The sequence below is a fragment of the Lissotriton helveticus genome, chromosome 10, assembly GCF_964261635.1.
Source record: "Lissotriton helveticus chromosome 10, aLisHel1.1, whole genome shotgun sequence".
In the NCBI taxonomy this organism is placed as follows: Eukaryota; Metazoa; Chordata; class Amphibia; order Caudata; family Salamandridae; genus Lissotriton; species Lissotriton helveticus.
Window position 1 is genome coordinate 609,811,592 of NC_136071.1, and position 20,674 is coordinate 609,832,265.

The window sequence follows — 20,674 nt, forward strand, 5'->3', positions numbered from 1 at the left end:
TGTCAGAGGAAAAAGGGCTATTAACCACAGTCCAGGACTTGGAGCTGTCAGCCAAAACACTTGCTTGACCGAGGGCCTTCCAGGCCTGTTCTCTAATTGACTTCTTCCTCTCAAAAACTGCAGACTTTTAAGCCTTCCTACAGCTCCTGACTACTGTTTCATCCCTCGAGTTTTGTGTGATAGCCTGCAGTAGCTTCCTATGGGCTGCAGAACAGGTGCCTTCGAACCACCTCTTGGTCTTAGGGCATTTGACCCTACTCTTAGTAGTTAAATTAGATGTTATCTGCATAGTTATTTTATCAAAAGCCACTGAAATAGCTCCATCTTGCATACTAGGGTCCATACATACTTGAATCTCTGTGGCACAGACAGCATACAGATTATCCAAGAAGATTTCCCAGAATAATCCTCTCCCACTTCAACCTATGTGCTTGATCTTTAGTGCTGATGTTCGTGTTTGAATTACAACTAGCCACTGTCCCTTTTAGAACGGTGGAGTAAGACAGCTTGAGTATAAGGGGATTATGGTCACTGTGGCAATTCCAGGAGACACTCAGTTTACCCACGACCGAAACTAAGGATGTGGAGAGCATGATATAATCAATAGTGCTGGAGCTACATATTCATATATAGGTAGGGATCAATGTGGTCACCTCTGTTTGCTGCAGGCAGTGTAGGTTATTGGCTAAGAGGAACCCTTCTATGAGAATACCTGATGGCAAGTGCTCAAAGTGATTAGTTAATGGTAAGGAGTCCCCTGATCCATTGTGGCAAAGCAATTATGACAACATTGATGGGTATTAAAATCCCCTAAAATTATTTGGTCATAAGAAGCATGTTTGCCCTATTTTTCTACTCAGTGTGATTTGTCTAGATATCACACTGGGACATTTCCTAGAGAAAAGGTAAGTAAAATCAGTTTTGCACAGTTGGTTATCGTTTAACAGGTAAGTACTCAGTCTTTGGGGTTAAGTTTCTGGGGTTAGAACAAGTGTTCTCCCAGGGTCAAGGATGCACTCTCAAAGCACCCTCAGCGGAACTAGGGCGGCGGGGTGCAGAGTGCTGAGGCCAATGTTATCCAATGGGGATAGGGGTCCTCCGGGTGGTGGCTGCTCACGAGCAGGCCGCAGGGTTGTGGGAACAAAGCTCCTGGTGATAGGCTCAGGGCAAAGGGAGATTCGAGTTAGCACCCAAAGTACACCCGCAGTGGTGTAGGGGTTGTGGGTGCAGCGTGCTGTTTGGCGTCGGTAACCCTGTTGGTTTCAAGGGGGATTCTCCGGTTTTGACAAAGACTGCAGGCTCGGGACAAAGATCTTCTGGAGGTGAACCACTGGTTGGAGAGGTAAGTTGGGATGCTTTGGGCAGCTTGAATACTGTTGGTTCGGCCACCCAAGGCTGTGGGACTTTGGGGCAGGGGTGTCTTTAGGTGTTGGGTTTTCTTACCAGCTCCGGTCGCAGTCGGGGGTTCTTCCAGAAAGAGACTGCAGGTGTTGTGGAGAGGGTCTAGGCAAGTCAGAGGGATCACTGAAAGAATATCGATGACACAAATATAGACTTACCAAAATATCGAGTAAAAAATATAGAATGCAAAAATATCGAATCCCTATCTCCAAACAGGTAAGTACAAAAATATCGAATCAAAAATATTGTTGTTAAAAATATAGTTAGTCAAAATATGGAATTTTTTAAATGTCTTAAAAGTAATTGAAAATTAATGAAATAATAAATATAATTAACTTAAACATACTTAAAATACTTAAATAACCTTAAATTAACAAATAATTAATGAAACTTAAAAAAAATACATATATATTTTTATACATATATATATATCTAAACATAATATTAATAAAAAATATACAATATTTTTACAGTAGGATAGCGGGAGGGTTAAATTTACTATTACCACTCCAGTGAGTGCAACAGTATAGAAAACATTGGATAGCGTGACAGTAAAAATTACTATTCCCACTCCAGTGAGTACAACAGTAGGGAAAGCGTTGGATAGCGGGAGGGTAAAAATTACTATTTCCACTGCAGTGAGTGCAACAGTAGGGAAAGCGTTGGATTGCGTAGGGGTAAAAATTACTATTCCCACTCCAGTGAGTGCAACAGTAGGGAAAGCGTTGGATAGCGTAGGGGTAAAAATTACTATTCCCACTCCAGAGAGTGCAACAGTAAGGAAAGCGTTGGTTAGCGTAGGCATAAAATGCACTATTCCCACTCCAGTGAGTGCAACAGTAGGGAAAGCATTGGATAGCGGGAGGGTAAAAATTTACTATTCCCACTCCAGAGAGTGCAACAGTAGGAAAAGCGTTGGATAGCATACAGGTAAAAATTACTATTCCCACTCCAGTGAGTGCAACAGTAGGGAAAGCGTTGGATAGCGTAGGGGTAAAAATTACTATTCCCACTCCAGTGAGTGCAACAGTAGGGAAAGCGTTGGATAGCGTAGGGGTAAAAATTACTATTCCCACTCCAGAGAGTGCAACAGTAGGGAAAGCGTTGGATAGCGTAGGCATAAAATGTACTATTCCCACTCCAGTCAGTGCAACAGTAGGTAATGCATTGGATAGCGGGAGGGTAAAAATGACTATTCCCACGCCAGAAAGTGCAACAGTAGGGAAAGCGTTGGATAGCGTCGGGGTAAAAATTACTATTCCCACTCCAGAGAGTGCAACAGTAGGGAAAGCGTTGGATAGCGTAAGGGTAAAAATTACTATTCCCACTCCAGAGAGAGCAACAGTAGGGAAAGCGTTGGATAGCGTAGGCATAAAATTTACTATTCCCACTCCAGTGAGTGCAACAGTAGGGAAAGCATTGGATAGCGGGAGGGTAAAAATTACTATTTCCACTCCAGAGTGCAACAGTAGGGAAAGCGTTGGATAGCGTTGGGGTAAAAAATTACTATTCCCACTCCAGAGTGCAACAGTAGGGAAAGTAAATACTTCATATATGAATAAAAATACATTAAATATTAATACCAATTACAAATTAATTCAAAGTAATTAACAATTTTATATAATATAATAATTAATCAATTAAAAATAAAAATAAAAATTAATTATTAAAAATTATTACCTATTAATACGAAGTATTTACCAATTAACAATTAATTAATTAACAATTAAAAAATAATTACAACAAAAAACAATAAATACATTAAAATATTTAATTAATTACAATTAAATTACTTCCCACCCTATTCCCCTATAAACACACAACCCGCAACAGAAAATAAATTAATAAAATTAACATAATTATCAATTAATCAATTAATTAAAATTAATTACCAATTATATTTTAATTAATTACCAATTAAAGATTTAAATAACAATGAATTCAAAATAAATACCAGTAAATATTTTTTTTTAATTATTTATAATAAAATTACTTCCCACCCTATTCCCCTATAAACCCACAACAGAAAATAAATAAATTAATAAAATTAACATAATTATCAAGTAATCAATTAATTAAAATTAATTACCAATTATATTTTAATTAATAACCAATTAACAATTAATTAACAATTAATTCATAATAAATACCAATAAATACATTAACATATTTAATTAATTAGAATTAAATTACTTCCCACCCTATTCCCCTATAAACCTACAACCCGCTACAGAATTATATTACGCAAAAATTAAATACCATAAAATTAATTATTTAAAATAAATTATAAAATAAATATACACTTTTCACACATATACTAACATAAAATACCTTGAAAAATTGGATTTTATTAAAAATTGATATTAACTTACTTACCTCAAATTCTATATTTTTGTTGTCTATATTCTGTCCATTCTATATTTTTGTTGTCTATATTCTGTCCATTCGATATTTTGTCCATTCTATATTTTGGATTCGATATTACTGCTATTCTATTCGATATTTTTGTAGACTATATTCTTCCATTCGATATTGTGTCCATTCTATATTTTTAAATCGATATTAATGCAAATCGATATTAAAAACTCGATATTTTGAGTGTATACCAAGTCAGAGATCCCCAGATCTCAGGTCAGGATCGCTGGGGAGACCTCCTCATGGTGTTGGGCCACTCAAACTTGGGCCGTGGGCCTCGGGTGCAGAGTGGTGCAGACTCGCGGATTTGGTCGGAGCAAGAATCTGTGGGTGAGCAAATCCGGTGCGCCGGGGAGACAGAGTCTTTTCTGTGGAAGGCAGGGCAGGTCCTCTGGGTTCTAGAGGTTACTGGCAGCAGGACACACCGGGATTTCGCTACTGCATGTTTGAGGTGGGGACAGACCGGTAGGGCTGGGGCCAAGTCAGTGGGCATCCTCCTCTTCTTAGCTTCAGCACGGCTCTTCAATCCTTCTTCTTCTTGGTTGGTTCTTTTCTGCAGTGCCCCTAAATACTAGATTTAGGGGTGTTACAGGTAAGTAAAGGTTGGGGCGAATGGGTCCCTTCCTTGGGGTAGGTACACCCCCTATTATGCCCCCCTCCAGTGGGAGGGGGACATATGCCTCACTCTAGTTGGCTCGGTCCCCCATCCGCAAAATGGCAGGGACTGAGAGTTATGCTTCACCTCGCCACCCCCACCGGAGGGGTGGGGTTGGCAAAGGTGGGCACATCTTCCTTCCTTGGTTTTCCCGCCAATTTTCCCGCCCAAAGTGGGAGTCAGAACCAGTGGGGGCCAGTTGCTGGAGGCAGCAAAAGGCCTGGGTAAGCTCAGAAAGGCGGCAAGCCTTTGAAGCTTCCCCTTCGTGGACCCTGCCCATCCTATGGAGGAGGCTTGGCAACTCATCCCAGGATATGCATTGTTTCAGGCCCCCGAGAGCAGCAGGCTCTCGACCCAGGGGTCCAGAAACATGTCTGGTGGTGACAGCTGGTGAGCAGCCACTCAGCCTGGATACTAGTGTTAGGTCGTTTTTCAGGGGGCATCTCTAAGATGCCCTGTGTGTGCATTTTCATTAAATCCCACACTGGCATCAGTGTGGGTTTAATGTGCTGAGAGGTTTGTTACCAAAATTACCAGTTTTTAGTAAAGCCATTCGGGACTGTGGAGTTCTTAATGACAAACTCCCAGCACCATATACTCTTAATGGCATTACTGCACTTACAATGACTAAGAATTGGCTTAGACACTGTAGGTGTACAGGGCACATGCAGCTGTACCCTCACCACTGGTATAGTGCCCCCAGCTAGTGAGGTGGCTGATCTATGGCAGGGCAGTGGGTTGTATGCATGGCACACAGGGATGTGTGCTATGTCAACTCTTCACTTTGTTCTGCACCAAAACATGCATCCTGCAAAGGCAGTGTGTGTGTGTAAATGTACAGGGCCTCTAAGTACGGCACAATAAGTGCTACAGCCCTTAGAGGCCTTCCCTGGTCACAGTGCCCCTGGTACCTGTGGTACCATTTACAAGGGGCTGACCTGTGGCCAGATAGTGCCAATTGGGTTTTGTTTTCAATGCAGTTTTAGGGAAAGAACATATGCCCTGGGTACCTGTTTGGCAGGAGCCCAAGGTACACTCAGTCAAAGTACATCAGCAGTTTAGCAGAAAGTAGGGGCAACCTTGCAAAAAAAGGGCACTTTCTTACAATGAGGGAAAAGGCTGGTGAAAACAAGCAACATGTTTGGCTCATTCCTAGAAATATATTGCACAAAAAATATATAAAAAATAAGACCTGCTAAATAAAGTCAGCCAAAATGTCTAAAACGTGAAACTAGGGAGGAACCAGAGATGGCCCAGAAGGGAAATCACTACAGTGGGCCACTCTTCAATGGCAAAAGAGACTATCTTCAAGGATCCTTCAGATAAAAAAAGTGAATTCTGCTTTTAAAAAGGTTTTCGATGATACACATGTAGCATTAAGAACTGGGGTTTATGGAGTTTATAAAGCTCAATCTCGGATTTTGGATTTTAAGAATCTCTTTATGGCAGTTCAGGATCAATCTGATTGTCTCCCTCTTTTGCAAAGGCATAGCAAACCGGGGGGGCAGCCCGCAGCAGGAATGACCAGCACCTCCACTCCCCCGCTCTTTCAAATGCAGGGGCTGCCATGGGTGGCCGAAGATCTAGTTATGTCACTGCCCTTTTGGAGTATATTGCGCATCAAATTGAGTTCCTCTGTGATATTTTGTTTCATGTGGTGAGATTGGCATTGTTGGTAAGTGGAGCTTCTATAGCAGCTAGAATGAACATATATAAAAAAGACTTGAACACTGATACGATTCTGAGATTGACTGTGCTTAAGATGAAACTGGAGGATAGGTTCCATCATATTTCATTATTTCAGCTACAATCTTCAAGGGGTTTCAGTTCCTCAAAGTCAAAGAATTCCTTTCCCTATCCTTAAAGGAGGCAACACAATCAGGAGCAATCATCAAAGTTCCAGGCAAAGTCCTCTTACACATCTTACAAGAAACAGGTATCTAATGTCAAGTATCAGAGATCCTGACTATGTTGAGAAGGTGGTGTCTCCCTTAAAAGTTAGAGAATGGTATTAGGGATTAATTTCTCAGTGACAAGAAATTTTATTGAACAAATAGTTTCTTCAGGTGGTCTCCAATGGGTACATAACAGACTTCTACTCGGATCCACTGCCTACGGGGAACATTCGTACTCCTATGCCGTAAGATCCATCCAAGAAAGAAGCTTTCCTGAAAAGGTTCCTAGATCTTCAGAGGAAGGGAACTGTTGTTTCAGTTCCCAAACAGGAGAGGGGTCAAGTGGAGTACTCCATTGTATTCCTAACCTGGAAATCAACATGGGCGCTATCATCTGGTGATTTATCTTAAAATGTTCAACATTTTCATGAAGAGACTCAAATTCAAGATGGAGACTTTACGGATGATAATCCCATTATTTCTCAAATCGTTTTCTCATAACACTGGACCTTATGGATGCATATACTCGAACTCCTATTACCAAGTCTCATCACAAGTTCTCAAGATGGGCAGTAGAGGATCATCATTGACAGTTCAAAGTCATTCCTTTTGGCCTAAAATCAGTTACAAAGGTGTTCACTAAGGTGATGGCTCTAGTGGTGGTGTATCTTCACTTATTTGCGATTCCAGTCATTCCATATTTGGACATCTGGATGATCCATGCTACATCAAGAGATTAAATTCTAAGATTTTGGGAGCAGATTAAATTGATGTTGACTCAACCAGGACTCCTCCTCAATATTTCCAAATGTCAACAAACTCCGAATCAGGACCGTGCATTTAAGCTCTATTTCTAACATCTTGCAAGAGTATTTCTCCCAGTGGAGAGAACCAACCACTTTCAATCTGTTCTACGGGTTTTGGTGTCCAGGGAACAGACTCCAGCCAGTCTATGGTGGGAATTTCAGGGCCACATGGCAGCATCAGTACATACAGTTCAGTGGGTAAGGTCACACCTTCAACCTCTCCTCTGACATCTCATAGAGTCACTGGTCTTTGACATCTGATCCCCTACCCAAGTTGGTTTCTGTAAATCAATTCCGGGAATATCTCCTAGGGTATCAATATGCATCAAGATCCTCCTTTAGAGATCATGACAGATGCCAGTGTTCTGGGCTCGGGTGTGACTCTTCAGGCCAAATCATGTCAATTCAAATTGTCTCTCCTAGAATGTCAGGGATCTTTGAATTGGAGGGAGCACATGGCAATCTTCAGGGCAGTAAATATTTTCATCACAGAGTGGTGCAGAAGAATGTGGTGTGAAAAAAAGGACAACTCTGTCACCATTCCCTACATCAATCAAAAGAGGAGCAATCATTCCAGGATCCTCAATCTTATAGCTGTCCAAATAAGTTGGTGGGCAGAGAAGGATTTGTTAGACCTGTCAGCATTCCATGTCAGAGGAGTGGATTATCTTACAGCTGACACATTGAACAGGAAATGTCCCTCATCCCAAGACCTGAATTTGTACAGAGTGACCTTTCGCAGTATCTGCACACATTTGGGTCACCTTACAGTGATCTGTTTGCATCAAAGAGAAATGCCTTCCTTCATAGATACTGTTCCAGGTTTTCGGAGGAGGGAGGAGTAGGAGTGGACACTTTGGTGATCAAATGACCAAGACATCTTCTCTACACCTCCCTTCCCTTTCCATTGATCCAGAAGATTTTCCAAAAGTTCCTCTTGGAGGGGGGAGAATTGATCCTAGTGGTCCTGTACTGGGTTCAGATATCCTGGTTTCTTTTGCTTAGATCCCTGGCACCTCTGCCGCTTTGGGTACTTCAGAAATTTCCTTCAACAATCCCAAAACATCTCCATTCCCTTTTCAACTTCAACTCACACTGTCAGTTTAAAAGTTGAAAAGTCCAACCTCCTAGCAAAAGGAGTTTCATCCTCTCTGGTGGAGGTTGTTTAAAGTTCTATAAAGGCCTTACCTCTTAAGGCTCTCTCTAAACATTAGAGATCCTTTAGTGCTTGGTGATCCTCTCATAATCTACCTGCACATGTTTGTGAACTCTCCTTTGTCTTACAGTTCTGTTTGGATGGGTTTCACTTGAATCTTTCTGTTTCACCTTTTAGAGCTAAGTGGTTTGCTATCAAAGCCTTTAAGGAATTCTCAGAACCTTTATCTTTAAATATCATATCTGATTTCTAGATTATTTAACATCTTTTTGGTGTCCAGACCTCGGAGGACTCATATATTTCCCCCTTGGGATCTTCCTAGGGTGTTGCAATCCTTCTAGTCGCCTCCTTTTGAGCCTTTGGAAAGTGTGGACTTGAAATTTCTCTCCTTTAAAGTCCTTTTTTTGTAGACATTACCTCAGCTTGTAGAGTTGGGGTCCTTGATATGTACTCCTCATTACCTTACATTTATGGATAACGAGTTAATGCTAAAAGTTGATCTAACTTTTGTGCCTAAAGTCAACTCTGTCATTCATAGGTCTCAAGAGATAAATCAGTCTTATTTCTTTCCTTCTAATGCAGAGTGTAGGAAAGTACGATCTGCTTCTTATGGTTACCCCCACTTTTGCCTGATGTTACACTGTTTTGACTAGTCTGACTGGGATCCTGCTAATCAGGACCCCAGTCTATCTGCTTTCTCCTTGGAATATTATGCCATGTACTTTGGTACACTGCAGATTGGATACTGGGGTACCCCTATAATTCCTTAGTATATGGTACGTATGTACCCAGGGCATAGGTACCCCATAGGCTTCCCATTGGCTGAAGCAAGTATGATGCCACCCATGAGAGGCCATGCAAAATGAAACTACAGGCCTGCCATTGCAGCTTGTGTAAGCTGGTGCGTGCACCACTTACTTTAGATATAGGTTCACTATATCTATAGGTCACTACACTTAAAATGTATAAGTCACCCCTATAGCAGGCCTTAACAATCCTGAAGGCAGGGTGCTGGGTTTTATGTGAGAGGGTGCCCCTGCATAAGCAGAGCCCCTCTGCAGCCTTTGGAGACCATTCTCCTGGGTTGTCTGTGACTCAATCAGACATATAGGTAGAGCTGCATTATAACCTTGCGGTAAATGCTACCTCGAAAACGGCTGAAACAAAAAAAGAATTTGTTTGGTATCAAACACCTTGGAATCATACCTCCATACCGGTAACAGGTGTGGGAGGTATAATTCCATCCTTCTAAAGCGAGCATCGTGGGGTCACTGGTCTTTCCGGTGCCAGCCTTCTTGACCCGGTCAGCACAAAATGGATGCTGCCGACCAGAGAGACATTTCTGCCCTCTTGCTGCTGAGCCAAGCTTCAGCAGAGAAAGCCAGCACAATAGGTATCCTGTCACAGGGAGGTGTGACCTCCTCCCAGACAGGATTTAGTGAATTGGGGCTGGGTGGGTGCACTTCCAAAGTGCCTGAAAGTCTGCATTTGGGACACATTTGGTGTCCCTGTGCATAGTCCAGCTCAAACCAGTGATAGGAGCTGTTGGCTCCTGCTCTGGCACAAAACTGGAAAAGGACATGGGAGTAACCTCCCCTCTGTCCTGTACTGACCCTCCCCTAGGAGAGTCCCCTGAATCTGTCCAACCCTCTCCCGTGGGTACATAAGGGCTTACCTGGCTGTTCGACTTTAGATTTTACGTGGACAAAATTCTGCAACAAGAAGCCCCTGACCTTCGACCGTTTGGACACTCTGGACTTCGCTGGACTTCCACTGGGCCCGACTTCATCTCCCTCTCCATCCAAAGCATCGTTGGTGCCCTTGCACCATACAGGCTCCAAGCAGGACCAGTGGAGCACTTAGGACAACTGAAGAATCTCCCTTGGGGTAGAGGAGTCGCTCCCCAGCATTCGCAGGCACCATAACTCAACTGACCGTTCTACTGATCTTGAGCTCCTGGGGACGCCAAAGGCTCCAGCAACACAGGAGGTGGGTTCCGAAGTTCCTTGAGGTTGAGGTGCCCTGTCACCGAGTTTGAGGTCAGTATCCCTTGTGGGAACGGCATAACCCCTGTGCACCGCATACTTTTGCAAGTGCATATGCTTTTGGCGATTCCCGAGCTTGTGCATTGGACTCCGTGTAGTCCTGACCCGAGCAGTATTTTCACCAAAGAACTCCGGCCTCCTCTCACCGAGTGCTCCGTGGGCTGGAACTTTGTGATTTTGCTCGAGGTCCCCTCGTGACTCCTGGTCATTCGGCCTGTGGGTCCTCTTGAGAGTCATCTTGATTTATATTGGGCTTCCCTGGTTGCTCCAGATGTGCCCTGACTCCCCATTGTTTGGTGAGTCCCGTGGACCTTGCTGGTCCACACCGTAACCTACTTGACCTTGCTGCGTGGGTTGCTGTTACCAAGGCTAGTTGGTGCACCAGCTTGCCATTGACCCTCAGCACTCAACATCCTTCGTGGGACAGCTTACATCTGGCTCCTGGTCATCCCCAACGTTTCCTGGACCTCGTGGCTGCAGAGTCAAGCATCCCTTCTTTGCACCTGATATAGGTGGGCATTCGTCTATCGAGCCCCTGGTCACCCTGAAGTGACCCAGACTCTGTCCCCTCTGCCTTCAGGTTCCTTCTGTCACGAATCCACCCTTGGATTCCTACGGACACTTTCTTCCTTCCCGTCAGCAGCTCTTCTTTGAAGCCCTCCATTGAAAACGACAGTGGTTTCCGACACCTCTCCAGACCTATGCACCCGGTTACTCTGGGATAGGTAACTCTGGTACTCTGGTATCCACGGGTGGGGTGACTCTCCAACCGTCTAAGTTCCAAAGGGATTCCTCGAAGTCCACCGCGAAGGGTCCTTAAACTTTAAACTTTAAAATTGTAACCCCGATTTCCCCATAGAATTGTACGGAGCCGGCGGTCGTGTTAGCACACTGCACCCGTCCTCCATGGGGTCCCTCTCTATTCACCTTGAGTGATTCCTTGGGGTCCTAGCGATTCTACGTGTTCTAGACACTGTTTCGACTCCAGTCGAGGTTCTTATACCACTATTTTAGTATATGGTTTGGTCTTCCCCGGGAGCCCAAAGTGTTTTGTGCAACTTACAACTGTTTCTTTGCTCAAGTATTGTGTGCTTTGTGTTGTACCCTCGTGTAGCCGATACTAGAGAGTGTTATATAAATAAATACATATTTGTATAACTACTGTGTGGTTCTTCTTTCATTTAGTTAATACTGAAGGGGATATTCTGGTAAAACAAGCTGCTTTACATTCCTTCAAGATTAACCCTGAAAGCTGCTCTCCAGAGCTACCACTAGGATAGCTTTCTAAAGGTAATATTTACCTCATACTTCGTAAGGGTCATTTGGACTGGTGCAAGGTGCCCGCTTTAATTAGTGGACAGCATATACCAGGCCAATTTCTCACACAGAGGAACAGTTGTTAAATAGTTTTGATGCTGAACAAGCTCTTTTGATTTATGTTGACAGGTCACAGCAATACAGATAGACTGATTACTTGTTTGTGACTTTTGGAGAGTGTGTAAGGGTTAATTAACCACGTTCAACCTCAGCAGATGGCTCAAATCTCTTATCCTTTTGGAGTTACATGATTTGGCTTCAGGTTTTTCTATTCAAGGAAGATCCAACAGAGGGAAGCCTGTAGAGCAGTCACTTGGGCTTTAGAACATACTTTTGTGAGACATTAATATCTTAATTCTGTTTCAGAATAGTCAGTAAAAAATTGGGTACTGCTGTGTTAAATTTTGCATTATGAGTATATTATGAGTACTGGTACTGTGCTCCTTATTTGGTTTATTCTGTATATTTGCTATTAAAGTTTGTGTGTTGCATTATCAAGGCTATGGTTCTTTATATGGTCAAATGACTTCAGCTTTGGTGTGCCTCACTTGTAATGACTGTGACGATGATGAAATGGACTATGGGTAATTAAGGTTACCGATAAGTAACCCCTATGGCTCCTATTACCCATATGTCTCTCATCCTCGTCATTATAAAGTAAGGAGGTGTCACCTCACGACAGGAACAGAGAGCAGGAGGAACCTTGAAGGCTAGCCCCACCCACCCAACTTGGGGGCCGATTATGATTGCAGTGAATCCGCATCCTCCGGGCTGGTGGAAGCCAACGTCGGCCCGGAGGATGCAGATTCACCGCTGCGGTGTTTGTAAAGACCCCCCGCCAGATTAGGATGGCTGGGGGGTCATTGGCGGACGGGGAGAACGTCCGCCGCGGACGCCTTCAGACCGCGGCGGAAAAGCTCTAATATGGTGGCAGTGTCTATCAGACACTGCCAGCCATATTAGGATTAGCCTTGGGACATTCCTTTCCGCGGCGGCAATGCCGCCACGAAAAGGCATACGGTCTTTTCTTTGGGGGCCCGTTGCGGGCCCCCAGGGTGAAGATGCACATGGGGGGTACCTATGGTACCCCCCTGCATTTGCTTGCACATAGCGGCAGGCACCGCGCGGTGCCTGCCGCTTTGTGCATGCAAATGCACTGCATGCAGTTTTAACATAGCGGCGGGTGCTGCTTCAAGCAGCACCCGCCGCAATGTTAAAAATACAGGATGTGACCGCCAGGGTGGAGGTCACATCCTAATTCGCACGGAGGGACCGCCGCTGCCCCTGCGGACGGTCCCTCCACCTCTGGGGTGGCGGACGGACGCAGGTCCGTCCGTCATCCTAATAGGCCCCCTAGGTGGCATAAAGGGGGCTGGCAATTCTGGCTCCTCCTGCTTTTAGTTCCTGTGACTGGACGAGAACGAGGAGGTCCCTGCTAAGCAGGGTCTGTGTTTTTTTAGGGCGTGGCTCACCTTTCATGCAGGGCTTTAAATATGGCAGCCCCTGCTAGGGGAGCAGCTGACAGAAGGAGAGAGGATGTGGTGATTTCTCCTGCTGTTCTGGCCCGGGATGCGTCCTTCCTTGCTTGCCATAAAACGCAGGGACGTAGCCATCTTTGTTTCTCTACATGTTCCCTCCAGTAAGTGGGGTGATGGGAGGGGGAATCTTTGACCAGTGCGTTTGCAATGTTGAGGAATTTGCACATGCACGTTAATGGAAGCCCTGGTGTGCACATTCGCATCCTTCCAGTTAGAACGTGCAGGGAAGTGTGCATAAACCAGCATATTAAAGCTCAATTGTAGGAAAGTGCCTCTTTTGACATGGTTAGTCCTCACTTTTTGCCTGGTGTATAATGTGATTTTGCATTGAAATTGCATTGAGTCCATGCTAACAAGGTTGCTAGTGCCAGTCTCTTTCTTAAAACTGGACCATTATTGGCACAACTTCAGCCATCCCTTTAACCCCTTCCATGCTGCCGCGATTCTGCCCCTGTGCTTGACATTCCAAGCGCGGGTGTGGTCATGACGGCCCCCAGCCGTCATCAGCACACGAGCACTGTAGTGCATGACGGCTGGGGGCCGTCATCAGCATGGAAGGGGTTAAGTCCCTAGTAAATAGTACCCTTGGCACCTAGGGCATTGGAACTGAAGAGGGTCCACTGGGGCTGCAGCTCCAATTGTGCCACCCCAATGATCCCTCACCTAGACTATGCAAGCTGCCATTGCAGGCTGCGTGTCTTGGTGCCAAAAACTAAAGAGTCAACAAGGAACACCGCCCTGTGTGCCATGCTCCCTGTGAGGGATGAGGGGAAAATAAATCTGGGAGTCCGTATGTGCTTCTTAATTTTGGCGTTTATTTTGAGAGGCCACTACAACAGGAAGATAAATCTTGAGCAAAGCATAACCAAATTATTATTTGGTTTTGATATCTGTTCTTGATTCATCAGGGCTTCTTCACTTCTTATTCTTCTCTTTTTCTTAGGCCTCAAGTTTGGACTACAGGGTTGCGTCATCCTCGGATTACCAGGAGAGAACACAAGGAAATTGCGGTAAGTATTATGAGCTATCCAACTGGGGAAGTAATAAAAGCGACCATCACTACACCCGGGTGCACACAACACTAAAAATCCCTTTTCTTTGGGTAATTATCCTTTTTCTTTTTGATCATTTATAACTTCTAATCCTCAGATAAAAGGGGGGGTGAGGAAAAGAGGGGAGGTTTAGTGCACAGAAGAAAGAAAATAAATATACACATACATATAACTAATTCTGTGTCACTTTGTTCTCTTGTTTTTTTTTAAACTAATGACATGGACTTTCTGTCAGTCTTCCTGAATCCTTTTTATAACTCTATCGCTTTAACTCTTTCTTCTGGTACTCTTCGTATACACGTTTTTTTTTTTTCTTTCTCCTCTAAATTCTGCCTATTTCCTCTTTGGATCAATTCTTAGTCTTTGTTACAGCAAGGGGGGCTCTCTTTGATCCCTCTCTTTTCTTCCTGAGTCTCCCTTCTCCACCCTGCACTCCCCAAAGCTACTGTCTTCTCCTGTCCACGTACCAAGTAAAGCCGCAACTCTTCCCTGAGTTGTGGCTGGCACTTCAGATCTCCCAGGGTGACCACCACTCTTTGCTCAACCCTTCTGGAGCCTCGTCGTCCTCTGGCACTGTTCTCCCGTTTTTGGCTGCTGAACCTGGTCATACGTCTTCTTCCTCCTCCCCTTTAACCCCTTGCATATAGACTTCTCCTTCCTTTATGGAGTCTTCCTGATTCCACCTTCCTCCACCTTCTGCCCCAGGTTCGTTGCTGATTGATCTTCTATGTTCCTGGCTCCGCCTTCCTTCTTTGTCCAAGTCTCTCCGTTATATTCTTTGACCTTTTTGTTCTTTTCTTCATAGACACCGGGTCCATAGGACGGCGGGCTGGAGAGGGAAAGGTAAGTTTGAATGGGTTACTGGTGCTGGGTTGGGGTCTGGGGGATGCTTAAGAGGGGGTGGGGTGGCTCATCCTTACACCCCCATACACTGAATGAGGAATACGAAAGTCACCCCTAGTGCTGGCCTTACAGCCCTAAGGCAAGGTGCACTATATCCCATGTATGACTCTACAGTTTCAAGTCCATTCTTGGATATTGTAAGTGCACAGGGAAGCCATAGAGAGTATATGGGCTGGATGATTGTCATTACCAGTTTCCTAGATCCATGATGGCTTCACTGTACCCTAAGATGTTTGGTACTGTCTTAATAAATCCTCCCTTATGCCAGTGTTGGATGTATTAATAAATCACATAGGACACCCTTTAGAGGGTACCCTGAAAACCTAGCGAGCACTGGTGAGGTGTCTGACTAGTCTTAGCCAGCCTGCCACCACCAGACATATTTCTTACCTCATAGGGTTAGGGCTTGCGCTCTAAGAATCCAGGAACAAAGTCACACCTCCCAAGGACAGGATGGCCTTCCAAGCCTGAAGCTTCAAAGGTGACGCCCCAAGCCTGAAGCTTCAAAGGTGACGCCACCTTTGAAACGTGACCCAGGCAGCTCCAGCTATTGGAGGATGCGAACCCCACCTTTCTGCAGCCACATTTGACAGGATGACAGGCAGGAAATTTCTGTAATTTCGGAGGTGGGCCCCCATTCAGCCAACATCACTACTAAGGAGGGGGGGGCATTGTGGAGCTCACTTTTCATTTCTCGCCATCATTCTTTGTGAGGGAATTAGCCAATTAGGGTCAGGGTAGTGCCCCTTCCCACAGGAAGTGGTCAACTAGATGATTTTGACATCCTAAAGGTAGGTAGCCCATTGGCTACTTCCTGTCACCGCCTTGTACGCCCCTAAATGTAGTATTTAGATGGCATCCCTGATCCCTGAACTTAGATTTAATATACACAGAGAAGAAAAGCTCCTGGCCCGAAAACTAAAGCCCTGCAGCAGAAAATTGGCACCAAACCCTGTCTTCTGCCTTAAGGACTCGACAATCGTGGTGCGCTGTCTTGCTCTGTAACTATGGACCTCCAAGAACCCCAGAGCTCCTCCAGCCTTCTACAAATCACCAATGAACTCCCTTGGAGTGCAGGTACCGCTACCCTGCAGTCTCCAAGCACATCAACCCCAGAATCTGGTTGTACCAACTTGCTGTCCCCTGGTGACTTCAAAGCAGCACCCAACCCAAAGTGGTGCAACAGCTTTGGAGGGTCAGATCTGCCAAACCACCAATTTTGGAGATACCAGGGCCAGCCAGAGATGTGCTGCACCAATACCTGGGGTACAGGACCCTCTGTAGCATTCACCAAGACAAAGAGTCCAATTCGGACTCAAACTGCCCAGGAAGCAATCATCCGTCAAGATATGTCAAGACCCCTGAGACCCACTTCATGAGTGGCTCAGCTGTCTCGGAATCGCCTCTCTGAGCAGCCTGCTCCTGACCACGAGGACATTTTGACGCACGCTGCCGAGCTAACATATGGCCTCTACACCAAGCCTGCCTGGTCTGGGCACCAACGAACCAGCTGCTCTCCCATGGTCCTGAGGCTCTCACAAACTGTTCCCTTGAGTGGGACCCCTTGGACTTACCTTTTTTTGTTCCCTTGTGCAGTGTGTTTTCAGGTGGCCCCCTTCTTCGCAGCGCACCAGCCACCAATTACCTCAGGAACCCGGTACCGGCTGAATCCAGGACATTCCCGAGAATACGCTAGTGGAATATTGGGCCTGGTCTTGCTACCTACCTAAATTCTAAAGGTGAACCTAAAGCAGGGTCTAGTTTTACCATATAGTTTTACCATATAGTTCCCCAGGCCTATTCTGTCCACATCTGATGCGTGAGAGTCTCAAATGTCCCGGCCAGCCTGTTGAAAATAGTAATTCCACAGGAGGCCAGGTTGTAGTTCCCAGAAGTAACTTTATTCAGGTTGAAGTTACAGAAGCTTTAGGTTTTAGCCAAGATGATAAGTAGGCCAATATGTACACCCCACCAGGAGCAGCCTCCTAGCTGCTCAGCCTGCTGACACCAACTGACTCACATCAGGCACCCAACATTCCATGACCTCATCAACATTCCACATATACTCAGGCTGAACAACAAGGGGAAAGAGGGAGCACAGAAAGAAGAGGAAAAGTAATACTACCACATATACTCTTTCTTTACACTAAAAAGAAAAACAAAGTAAGGAAATATGCAAAGAAGTAAATACATCACTTGAGCAAATAAGTGCAATAAGAGATAGATTAAAAGTTAATGCAAAGTATAATATAACAATTGAACAATATCATAAATAATAAATAAATATTAACAATGGCAAAAATATACACATGCACCAAATGGTACAATGGCATGAAGAGAACGACACCCAAGAATGCAAGCACCCATACCACAACACCCGAAGGGACATAGGAGCCTCAGGCAAAAACATGCAGAGTGTCAAAAAGCACACAACGAAAATCCTGCAATTAAAAAAAACAAGCATGCAGAATCTCAATGCAAACAAGTAACGTAAGTAAGCAAAAAAACACATACCAGATATAACAGTACCAGGAAGTAAACAACACGCACAAGACCAGTACGCCTGACGTCAAGGCACCCCTACGTTCTTCGAAAAGGAGCAGAAAGCGAACCAGTGCTGCAAAGAGAAAGGGACCAGAACACAGAACGTAGACAAAAATGTACATGCGTGTAAAGTAGAACGTAGGCAAACCCATAGGAAAAAACGTAAAAGCTGAATTGTACGCCTACACACAACCCGGAATGAAGGGTAATAACGTAAAATATAAACTGCGCAGTAAGTCTATAAAGACTGCAATGAGTAATGTAAACTCAATAAACAACAAGAGAAGTAGAAACTAGGCCTAAAACTGAAAAAGGTAAAGCAATCCAGTCACAACAGAGTACACACGTAATCATGCATGTGAACTAAATGCAAACAATGACTTAATAAATAAATAGAGGGGTGCATAGAAAAGTATGTAAGCAGAAGTGCAGAGGTAAACAGCCTCAAACACTGTATAAAGAGAATCGACACGCAAATAACTCAATAGAGCAAAGATACGCTGTCCGCCTGACAGGACGAGCAAAGTCTCAGGCAAATCAAGAAAAAAATTAACACAAAGAATCAGAAATAGGGAGTAAGACCCTAAAACAATTAGCTTAATGAACACAATACATGTGAGAAGTTGGCCTGATGTGCAGTGCTCACTATTCTAGTGATCACTATATATCAGTCCAAACAACCCTTATTGATGATTGGTTGTAAGTCAACCTTATAGACCAGCTATCCTAGTAGCATGGATACGAGCAGTCTAAGGCTAAGACTCTAGAGGGCGTGTTAAGCCAGCTGTTTTACCATCACATCACCCCTTGAACACCCAGTGAAAGGACACCACACAAGTGTTATGAAAATAAACAGTGTATTTATTAGAATCACAACAGCCCTGTACTCTTTATGAGGACAGGGTGCTAGGCACACAACAAAACTCTTACGAAAATACTTAAGTTAGCACAGTATACACAAATGCCCGAGGGGCACGAAAAACCATATACTCTGAAAGTGGAATGCGAAATTACTAGCAGGTAAGTACAGTACTAATAGGCTTTGGAATCGCTAGGACTTGACTAGGGAATCGTTAGATTACTTCTAGGAGGCCCAGGGGACTCGGGTGCAGAGTGTGCACTCTCACGCGGGATGCGGGACAAAGTCTATGATAGCTAGTAAAGTTAAAGTTAGTGTTCACGGGCGAACCCGACCTGGTAGGGAGAAAACGACAGTGGATCCTGACCCTTGGATAGTGAGGCTATGCTGGGGCACCGAAATGCCGAAGTTACCTAGCCCAGGGGCTGCAGCTGCATAGGTCTCAAAAGACGTCGGGAATCCTCGTCGACGAACCAGGAGCCTGGAAGAAAGATGCTGGCAGGCGACCAGTGAAGAGAGTTCGAGTTGATCCAAGCCTGGATCTTGAAGATGGATGACACCTGAAAGCAGAGGGGACCAAGTTCGTGACTACTAGCCAGTAGTCAGGTGGCACCAGGAGGGCACCGGATGGTAGTCACCTCGGCTAGGTGAGTGGGCGACGCTGTGCTCTGCAGATCTCACGGACCAGGAGGCGTTGTCGGCGACCAGGATGGAGAGGCGAGCTGTCCCACGATGGATGAAGCTGTCGGCGTCGAAGAACCCAGGATTGGGCAACAAAGCCTTGGCTAATTCAAGCCCACGCGGTGGACTCAAAATGGCGTCTTGAGTGGACCAGGAGGGTCCGGGGTGCTCCTCTTCTGGAAGGGAGCAAGGGCCAGTCTGGAGCAACCAGACTAGCAGCAGTGATGTCGTCGGGCGTCGTTCAGAAGGCCACAAGCCAGCGGGCTAGTAGCCAAACAACGCGGTGAGCAGCAAAAAAAAAAGCAGAAGGGCCCCACGCCGATCGTGGAGATGCTGGGGGCTGCTCTTCGGTGCTGGAGCTGCTCAGGGTTGGGGCTTCTCGGACCCCAAAGCACTCGCCAGGAGATTACTCGGCGGGCTTGCTGTGCAGAAGTCGTGCAGTCTTGGCAATAGTCGGTCCCTTGAGGTCTCGTCGCACTCACGGTTCTCAGCTTGGCTGTAGAGGTGAGTAGAGGTCGGAGGTGCCAGGGAAGCCGGGTCTTGTCGAGCTGGGCAGTCGGATTCCGGAGGAAGGACTTACAGCAGACCGCAGTGTTCTTCGGATGGTGCCTGCGGATGCAGGGTGACTACTCCTTAGTCACAAGGGAGAATCTTGAAGAAGGAAATCTTGAAGTCCTTTCGTAGAAAGTCGTGTCTTGATTCCAAAGATGATCTAATTTGGAAGGGGGCCTGCTCCTACCTTTATCTGGGAAAAGGGGGCTGGCACGCGACTAAGTCCTGCCCTATGGGTGGGACCAGGAGGGGGTGGTTACACCCCTCTCCTTTGGCGGGCTTTCCCCAGGCCAGGGGCTGGAGTGCCCCTGGAACTGGTTTCAGCCGGCCTATGCACAGTGAGCACCGGGGTGCCACTTGCAGTCACCTTCCTCTGTAGCCCTGCCTACCTGGAATACACAAAACCCTGTCTGGGACGGTGCTGGCACCGCCCCTGGCAGGAAACCCTTTGTCCTTGCCTCCTGCTCTGGGAGGACTCCCAGCAGCAGGAGGGCAGACTTGTGTCTCGGTGGCAGCATCCATTTTGTGGATGCTAAGGCTCTGTCTGACTTTAACCGGGGTTACAGGTTACATACATGTCGTGTCCCTCTAGAAGGGTGGAATGCTAACCCCGTCGCCAGAATTGGCGAGGGGTTAGTATTCCAATTCGTATGACACCTTACTTGACATGTTTTGATAAAGCGATACCAGAGTTGGCATATAACCGCGAGGATTATAATGCACTTAAGAGTATATGGTATGCGATATCATGGAAACGGCTAAGGGATAGATCCCGAAAGCCGCAGACAGGCTCAGCTCATGCCAGAGCACCATCTCACACGATTCCAAGCACTCTGCCTTCAGGATTGTTAAGGC